Source organism: Nicotiana tabacum, chromosome 22 (genome assembly GCF_000715075.1).
Source record: "Nicotiana tabacum cultivar K326 chromosome 22, ASM71507v2, whole genome shotgun sequence".
Taxonomy (NCBI): domain Eukaryota; kingdom Viridiplantae; phylum Streptophyta; class Magnoliopsida; order Solanales; family Solanaceae; genus Nicotiana; species Nicotiana tabacum.
In genome coordinates, this window is record NC_134101.1 from 11,371,105 (window position 1) to 11,382,035 (window position 10,931).

A 10,931-nucleotide genomic window follows, 5' to 3' on the forward strand; every position below is an offset into this window, starting at 1 on the left:
TTGGTTAGCGAATATAATTAATTTTTATATATCGGTCTTTTTTGAATTTGCCCCCGCTTTTCCCCCTGTTCTGAAGCAAGCAGATCTTTTCCTCTAGTTAAAGGTTCTTCTTGTTATGACTAGTAAATTTCTCTGTTTTCGTTTTGTAGTAAAGTCCTTCCCCAAACCTGTTATCCCTAGACAGTAGACTCTTCAGCTTTCTCCAAGATTTTAAACAACGTCACATTGTACAAGGGACTTCACAAATGTCTCAACAATTCTAGTTCATAGTCGATAATGTAGTAAAGGGCAAAAAATACACACTTGAACTATCTGAAATAGCTCAAAAATGTTATTCGTTTGTTTTTTGTACCAAAAATATCTTTGTCGTCTATATTTTGGACATTAAATGCCTTAAACCGTTAGTCTTGCCATTGAATGTGACATGACAGTCCAACTGGGTTAGATTTGCTTACATGGCCATCCACCATGGCAAAATTATTTTTTCGGAAAAAATTTTTTTCTAGAATTTTTTATTAAAATACAAAATCAACAATTATTCCAAAAAAGTAAAAACTTTCCGGAAAAATTACTTATTTCGGAAATTTTTATTAAAATACAAAATCAACACTTATTCCGAAAAAAGTAAAAAAATTTCGGAAAAATTAATTATTTCAGAAATTTTTATTAAAATACAAAATCAACACTTATTCCGAAAAAAGTAAAAAAAATCCGAAAAAATTCTTTATTTCGGGGTTTTATATTAAAATACAAAATCAACACTTATTCCGAAAAAAGTAAAAAAAATTCCGGAAAAATAAATATTTGGGGGTTATTTTTCCGGAATATTTTTCTTTTTTTGGAATAAGTGTTGATTTTATATTTTAATAAAAATTTCCGAAATAAATATTTTTTTCGGAAATTTTTTACTTTTTTCGGAATGAGTGTTGATTTTATATTTTAATAAAAATTACCGAAAAAATATTTTTTCCAAAAAAATAATTTTACCATGCTGGATTGCTTAGGTGGATGGCCATGTAAGCAAATCTAACCCAGTTGGTGTCACGACCCAAAATCTCACTCGTTATGATGGCGCCTATCTCAATACTAGATAAACCGACAATCTCAATAAACCACCATATCTTTCAAGTTCGAAAACATAACATCTAAATTTTCAGCGGAAGAAAAACTCACAAATACATATATAAACACTCTCAAAAACCAGTGTCACTGGGTAAATGAGCATTTAATATGATTACAAGTCTGGAAAATACGGTCTATGATAGTCTAAGACCAAATACAGTAAACAGGGAGATAGGGAAGGAGAGACAAGGTCTGCGAAACACGGCAACTACCTCCGAATCTTCGAAAAATCAAATGCGCAAAAAAATCAACACCCGCTATGTCCGGGAACACCTGAATCTGCACACGAAGTGCAGGGTATAGTATGAGTACAACCAACTTAGTAAGTAACAATAATAAATAAGGGATTGAAAATAGTGACGAGCTACACAGTTATAGTTCATTTTCAGTAATTCCAGCAAAGAATAGACATGGTATCAATTCCAACAGTTTAAGTCAAGTCAATTTTATACACCTCAAGTTCATGTAATCCAGATATAAAATTTTTCAGAGAATTTCACAACAATGACATATATCAATTAAGTGCAACAACAAATGAAAAGCAAGTACAACCTTGTTTACTTGCAGTTAATTAAGATCCAGGTGTTTCTGGACATAGCGAGTGTTGATTCTTTCACGCAGTTAATTTTTCGGAGATTCGTAGGTAGTTGCCGTGTTTCGCAGACCTTGTCTCTCCTTCCCTATCTCCTTGTTTACTTTATTTAGTCTCAGACTAAATAAAGTAAACAAGGAGATAGGGAAGGAGAGACAAGGTCTGCGAAACACGGCAACTACCTACGAATCTCCGAAAAATTAACTGCGTGAAAGAATCAACACTCGCTATGTCCATAAATAAAGTAAACAAGGAGATAGGGAAGGAGAGACAAGGTCTGCGAAACACGGCAACTACCTACGAATCTCTGAAAAATTAACTGCGCGAAAGAATCAACACTCGCTATGTCCAGAAACACCTGGATCTGCACACGAAGTGTAGGGTGTAGTATGAGTACAACCAACTTAGTAAGTAACAATAATAAATAAGGAACTGAAGATACTGACGAGCTACATAGTTATAGTTCATTTTCAGTAATTCCAGCAAAGAATAGACATGATATCAATTCCAGCAGTTTAAGTCAAGTCAATTTTATACACCTCAAGTTCATGTAATCCAGATATAAAATTTTTCAGAGAATTTCACAACAATGACATATAGCAATTAAGTGCAACAACAAATGAAAAGCAAGTACAACCTCGCAGGGCAACAGTCACTCCACTCGTCACAACAACTCAACCACTCGGCTCTCAGCCCTCAGCACTCACACTCAATGGGTACCCGCGCTCACTAGGGGTGTGCAGACTCTGGAGGGGCTCCTACAGCCCAAGCGCCATAATCTGCACGGAAAACTCACGTACTATAATATCATGCACGGACAACTCACGTGCCATAATATCCTTACCTCACCGACAGGCCCTTGGCCTTACTCAGTCCTCAACCTCTCTAGTCTCTCGAGCTCTCAGAAATCACAAAGATCATCCCAAACAAGGATAATATAGTGTATCAACAAATATCAAGAAAGACTGAGGTATAATACGCACGAAAAATTATGACTGAGCACAAGATAACAATTAGCAAGTAATTCAACAAGTATGTGACCTTTGTGGGTCCCAACAGTACTATCACATAGCCTAAGCATGATTTCTAACATGATTTACAGTCAAATTTCTTCAACACATAGAGAGCATATAGCTAACAATAAGTTATTCAACTTTACAGTTTCACGGGACGGACCAAGTCACGATCCCCTCGGTGCACGCCCACATGCCCGTCACCAAGCATGTGCGTCACCTCCAAAATAATCACATGACACAAAATTTCGGGGTTTCATACCCTCAGGACCAGATTTAAAACTGCTACTTACCTCAAACCAGGAAATTCTTATTCCGCTAAACCTTTGCCTCGTGAATTGGCCTCCAAACGCCTCGAATCTAGCCACAAATAATTTGATTCAGTCAATTAAATTTATTGGAATTAATTCCAAAAGAAAATGCTAATTTTCCATAAAAATCCAAAATTTAACTCAAAAATCGTTCGTGGGACCCACGTACCGGAACTCGATAAAAGTTACAAAATCCGAATACCCATTCCGATACGAGTTCAACCATACCAATTTTATCAAATTTTGATAATAACTCGACCTCCAAATCTTAAATTTTTATTTTTGGAAGATATTTTGCAAAAATCTTGATTTCTTCCATTTAAATCAAAAATAAATGATGAATATAACCATATAATCATGTAGTATAATCATTTTCGGATATAGAACACTTACCCCAATCTATATGGTGAAAATCGCCTCAAAAATCGCTTTAATCCGAGCTTCATAGCTCTAAATATGTTAAAATGGCTGAAACCTCGAAATATAGCTACTGCCCAGGTATTTACTCTTCGCGATCGCGAAGCACAAAAATTTTCAGCCCCAAAAGTGCTCTTCGCGATCGCGGAAAACCAATCGCGATTGCGAAGAACAAACCCCCAACTCTTCCAGACAGCCTCTAGTATAATGGTCATAACTTTTTGTACAAAACTCTAAATTGCAAATGGTTTAACTTTCTAAAAACTAAACACCAAAATCTATATCTTTCATTTGTTGTTCATCCCCTAATTCTTTATATATTGCTAGATATAAGCTTCCAAAGTCAGCCCTATGCAACAGAGATTTCTAAACTCTTCTCAGATATCCTATAGTATATCTACCATAACTTTTTGAACACAACTCCAAATGTGGTTTACCTTTCTGAAAATTAGACATCAAGGACTACAACTTTAATTTTTGGATCGTCTCTAAATTCCTTATAGATTGTATGATATAAGCTTCCAAAGTCGGGTCAGTGCAGTAGAGATTTTGTTCGATGCAATCGCGAAAGAGCTTCCACGATCGCGATTCACAAGGCGCCAAACTGTTGTTTGCTCTTCGCGAACGCGACCAAATATTCGCGATGCACACCTCTGTAGGCAGAAACCAGCAATTAAAAATGGCCTAGAAATGGTCCGAAACCACCCCGAAACTCACCCGAGCTCCTCGGGACCTCAACCAAATATACCAACAAGTCCTAAAATATCATACAAACTTAGTCGAAGCCTCGAATCACATCAAACAACGCTAAAACCACGAATCGCACCTCAATTCAAGCCTAATGAACTTTAAACTTTCAAATTCTATATCTTGTGCTGAAATACATCAAATCAATCCGGAATGACTTCAAATTTTGCACACAAATCATAAATGACATAACGAAACTATTCTAATTTTCAGAATCGGATTCCGTCCTCGATATCAAAAAGTCACCCCTCCCCCCCGGTCAAACTTCCCAAAATTCAACTTTCGGCATTTCAAGCCTAATTCCACTACGGACCTCCAAATAATTTTTTGGACATGCTCCTAAGTCCAAAATTACCATACAGAGCTATTTGAATCATCAGAATTAAATTCTGAGGTCGTTTACACATAATTCAATATCTGGTCAACTATTTCAACTTAAGCTTCCAACATGAAAATTCATTTTTCCAAGCTAACTCTGAAATACCTTAAAAACAAAACCTACAATTCACTCAAGTCATAATACCTCATAGGAAGTTATTCAAGACTTCAAATAGTTGAAAGGAGCGTAAACGCTCAAAACGACCGGTCGGGTCGTTACAATCTCCCCCCCTTAAAATACGTTCGTCTTTGAACGTGCCAAAAGTTGTTCTTAACCTTCAAATCTCTATTCCACCTTACCACGCACATACCTGGGGGTGATCTCACGTCACCCTATTCTATATAGGTCTAACCACACAACCTAGCTGAAAATCATTAATTTAACCTTAGCCCAAAAAACTTGGAGCCAAATTTCCAACATCCTGAATTCTTTTCAAGACCCGAATCTCACATCTACACAATGTATAACTCTGAACAAGTTGTATCCAGTCATAACTATAATCCCAGATATAATCGCATAACATACTACATAACTCGCATACTCGTAACACCATTTTTTATCACAGTAACTACTCAAAACCAATCAAGTACTAGTATAAAACCTCATATCAAGCCAAACCTCGTTCCAAAAACCTTCGTACACTGCTGATAATAAAAGAAACATGCAGAAATCTCATGACCCCTTATTAGAGCAACAAGTCATAGAGCTCTCTCGCCCCAACCAGAACCATAATCACTTTCTAAGCCGGCTTTCAATATTATCCTCCCGAATATACCGTAATCAAATCTGATAGTACCCATTCTAGGTCCAATGACCTTATATTATTAAACGCAACTATCCCATAGACACGCCACATCAATATAACTCAAGCCACAACTGCGCAATCTGTGTACTTAAATATGAGAGATGTCTCAAGGAAGAGAACCGTATTGCAAGTTCAACAAGCACCACTATAACCGTAATGTTACAACCAACTCCTCAAATTTCGTGAAGAGGATAACTGTAGGCGCATATGCACAATTGTAGAGGAAGAAAATTAATAAATCAGATAAATTATCATAGAAATAAAATTCCCACACACGGCACGGATGACTCACGTGCCAATAATATGAATCGCCCGGCATGGTCACAGGCCTCCAGTCCCAGCATATCATACATAATAAATTAAACAAGTACACTTGTATATGATAATGAAATATGATTCTCATGCTCCTGGACTGGTATAAATAATATGCCATAGTGTAAGCATGTGCAAAGTCTGCTATCACACTTCAAATCGACAATTTAATGCAGAAATAGTAACTACCCCATTTATTCAGGGAATTAGCCTCTTTGTAACCTTAAATGTAGCCTAGATAGTTTTCAACAAAGGTATGAACATGAGAAACGTTATAACTTTACGCTTAACAGTCAACTCTAGGCATATCATAGCCTAAGCATTCTTTCGAGTATGAATATTTGCCCTGATGCTCGCACATTGGCTCAAACCTCACATATATGCACACTTATAGCGCGTAGCTATCACAAATAATTAACGCAACTAGTGCCTCCACTGAGTTTAAAGAAAATACTCCCCTCAAACAGGCCGCAACTCGAAACAATATACTTTTGAGAACTCCCAGTCTCCAAATTCATCAAACACATGAATCACCGTAACTGATCCCAACTCCAGTACTAGAATGACTAACACATCTTCCATTCACGATCTTCCCATGAGGAATACTTTCATAATTATTCCATGCCATATAGCAATAATTTGAATATCAGCAGCCTATCAACCAGGTGAGTACTACAATACCAATGAACATCCGTAAGTCAAAACACAATGCGCCTTTTGAAATGCGCACCCTTCTCAGGGATTATCGAGCAGTTATAACATTCATCTAAATATCTAAAATTGACCATTCTATCCAAAATTTGTGATCTTCCTTTCAAGAATGAACTGCCACCTTATACATGTAAATCTAAATCCGGCACAACACATCACATCTATCATGTGAAAGGCACGAGAATCTCATTATAAACTCTGAGTCACCAGCAAATTACATACCCTATTAGTTAGAAACCTTTATCTTGCTTCTTTCCAGGAGGAAATCACAATAAACAATATGTTCCCCACACCGGTAGAAAATATCCGGTTCAAGCTATGGTAGAAACCATCATGAACACTTTGAAATCCATTTGCACATAACCAAGCTATCAGAACTGAATTCCTCTAACTCGACCAAGCCACACAGGTTGCCAAATCCGAGAGTATTGCCACAAAACACCCGTAAAGCCTCACCTCATCATAAGAACTAAAATAACCGAGCATACCGTTACCATATTGATCCAGCATGTTACCCATTTGTCCTATTTTCTCCAAGTTTCTTCTAGATTATCCTCAAGTTGCCATTTCTCCTTGTCAGAACACCATTACTTTACCCAAAGCTCACAACAAGACATCCTAACATGAAACTACACCACCCTAAGGCCCATAAGCCATTATATTCTTCTTAAGCACCTCCATAAATACCACAACTGTAACACTCACTCTGAAAATACCTTATGCAAATTTAAAATTGTTCCTCTTTCCTTTCTTATACTAAAATGTAGAATCCATAGTCAAACGGAATTACCGCACGTCCCGATACCATCCAATGTAAGTAACCGATTCTAGTGATATACAAATTCGAATTTTTTTTTTAATTTCTACATATACATTTTGAATCCATTAGAACCCTCTCGAGAGTTATCCACTCTGCTCAAATCTAATTTACTCCGCCCCAAACAGGCCGAAAGATATGTGCTCCTTTAGCACGATCAACACTCAAAGAAGTTACCCTGCTTTAACACGGCCAATCGAATTCATACTTCGTGCGCATTACATCCTTCAAAATAACAACTTAATCATTCCATAACTTTTATATTTTCATAAAGTTCAATGTAACCCGTATCCAGGAATTTACTTACCCGAGTTATCCTCGATATCCACCTCTGTAAGTCATAACTAACCCACAAGTATGCCTCAAATCAAAACTAAAATTTAACATATATCCATGAAATTGAATTGTCAATAGCAGACTCCCCCACTTGGCTCAAAGCCATAGAACAAAACACTCGATAACTCACAATACCCATACTTCATTACTGCCATAATACTGCAGTCAGTTCAACAAAAATTCTTCTCAAGCTTATGCAACACCCACCATAAAATACTTCAATCATCCGCTAAGTTAGCATTTATTCTCGCGACAATCAAGTCAACTTTTTCAACCCGATTCAAATTCAAATCTCAATACATACGCCTCGTTGGTAGAAAAGAAACTCTCTATTCACATCATAAGGAACACACCTACATAGATTACTGCACAGGAGATAACCCACCTGCTTAGTCTCAAATTGGCATCTTGTTATACTCTTTCGCAACCACAATTACTATGAAATCACTTAATCTTTATGAGTCCAAACTCATTAACCAAACACGAGAATTAATTTGCCCCAAAATTTAACAACGTGAAAGATCTTTCAAAATATTCACACTCGAGATTGTACGTCACATCAAAATGAAAATAAAGCACCCAATGGCATTCCTTTAAATTTTAAGGAAACACTTCTCGTCATATTCAAATCGTCTTAACACATCCCGCAGTTACATCATACTCATCACAATGCCATTCCACCGTTCATCGAGCCATAAATTTCACTCGTAGGGACATTACCGGACATATGAGTCCAAATGTACAGGTTACAACTGAAGCTACCGAGGCCTCAAGTCCTCCAGACTATCCCATCACCAAAACACAAAATTCATATCTTGAACCTCATTCAAAGAATCACAAGCCGGTGATACACAACTGATACCGAGCGCTCATGTGCGCATACGAATGCGTGGAAGGAATTCAAAGAGTTATGTTTCAAGATGAATCAATTCCGCATGATATAATACAAGAAAGTGAAATTTTCCTAAGGGTTCAGCAGCCTCTCGAAGATAAGTACAGACGTCTTCGTACCGATCCGCAAGACTCTACTAAACCTGCTCATGACTCGTGAGACCTATGTTACCTACAGCTCTGATACCAACTTGTCACGACCCAAAATCCCACCCGTCGTGATGGCGTCTATCTCAATACTAGACAAGCCGATAATCTCAATAAACCATCATATCTTTAAAGTTTGAAAACATAACATCTAAATTTTTAGCGGAAGAAAAACTCACAAATACATATATAAACACTCCCAAAACCCGGTGTCACTGGGTACATGAGCATCTAATATGATTACAAGTCTGGAAAATACAGTTTATGATAGTCTAAGACCAAATACAGTAAACAGGGAGATAGGGAAGGAGAGACAAGGTCTGCGAAACACGGCAACTACCTTCGAATCTTCGAAAAATCAAATGCGCAAAAAAATCAACACCCGCTATGTCCGTGAACACCTGAATCTGCACACGAAGTACAGGGTGTAGTATGAGTACAACCAACTCAATAAGTAACAATAATAAATAAGGAACTGAAGATAGTGATGAGCTACACAGTTATAGTTTATTTTCAGTAATTCTAGCAAAGAATAGACATAGTATCAATTCCAGCAGTTTAAGTCAAGTCAATTTTATACACCTCAAGTTCATGTAATCCGGATATAAAAATTTTCAGAGAATTTCACAACAATGACATATAGCAATTAAGTGCAACAACAAATGAAAAGCAAGTACAACCTCTCAGGGCAACAGTCACACCACTCGTCACAACAACTCAACCACTCGGCTCTCATCCCTCAGCACTCACACTCAATGGGTACCCGCACTCACTGGGGGTGTGCAGACTCCGGAGGGGCTCCTACAGCCCAAGCGCCATAATCTGCACGGACAACTCACGTACTGCACGGACAACTCACGTGTTATAATATCCTGTACGGATAACTCACGTGCCATAATATCCTTACCTCACCGACAGGCCCTCGGCCTTAATCAGTCCTCAACCTCTCTAGTCTCTCGGGCTCTCAGAAATCACAAAGATCAACCCAAACAAGGATAACATAGTGTATCAACAAATATCAAGAAAGACTTAGGTATAATACGCAAGAAAAATCATGACTGAGTACAAGATAGAAATTAGCAAATAATTTAACAAGTACGCGACCTTTGCGTTCCCAACAGTACTATAACATAGCCTAAGCATGATTTTTAACATAATTTACAGTTAAATTTCTTCAACACATAGAGAGCATATATCTAACAATAAGTTATTCAACTTTACAGTTTCACGGGACGGACCAAGTCACAATCCCCTCGGTGCACGCTTACACACCTGTCACCTAGTATGTGCGTCACCTCCAAAATAATCATATGACACAAAATTCCAGGGTTTCATACTATCAGGACTAGATTTAAAACAGTTACTTACCTCAAACCGTGAAATTTGTATTCTGCTAAGCCTTTGCCTCGTTAATTGGCTTCCAAACACCTCGAATCTAGCCACAAATAATTAAATTCAGTCAATAAAATTTTTTGGAATTAATTTCATAAGAAAATGCTAATTTTCCATAAAAATCCGAAATTTAGCTCAAATATTGTCTGTGGGGCCCATGTCTCGGAACTCGACAAAAATTACAAAATTCGAACACCCATTCTGATACGAGTTCAACCATACCAATTTTATCAAATTCTGATAACAACTCGACCTCGAAATCTTAAATTTTCATTTTTGGAAGATTTTTGCAAAAATCTTGATTTCTTCCATTTAAATTCAAAATAAATAATGAATATAACCATATAATCATGAAGTATAATCACTTTCAGATATATAACACTTACCCCAATCTATATGGTGAAAATCGTCTCAAAAAATCGCTTCAATCCGAGCTCCATAACTCTAAATATGTTAAAAATGACTGAAACCTCGAAATATAGCTACTGCCCAGGTATTTACTCTTCGCGATAGCGGAAAATGCTTTGCGATCGTGAAGCACAAAATTTTCAGCCCCAAAAATGCTCTTCGCGATCGCGGAAAACCAATCGCGATCGCGAAGAACAAACTCCCCAACTCTTCCAGACAGCCTCTAGTATAATGGTCAAAACATTTTATACAAAACTCTAAATTGCAAATGGTTTAACTTTCTGGAAACTAGACGCCAAGGGATATAACTTTTATTTGTTGTTCATCTCCCAATTCCTTATCTATTTCTAGATATAAGCTTCCAAAGTCAGCCTTGTGCAACAGAGATTTTCAAACTCTTCCTAGACAACCTATAGTGTATCTACCATAACTTTTTGTATACAACTACAAATCCAAATGGTTTAACTTTATAAAAACTAGACATCAAGGTCTACAACTTTTATTTTTGGATCATTTCTAAATTCCTTATAG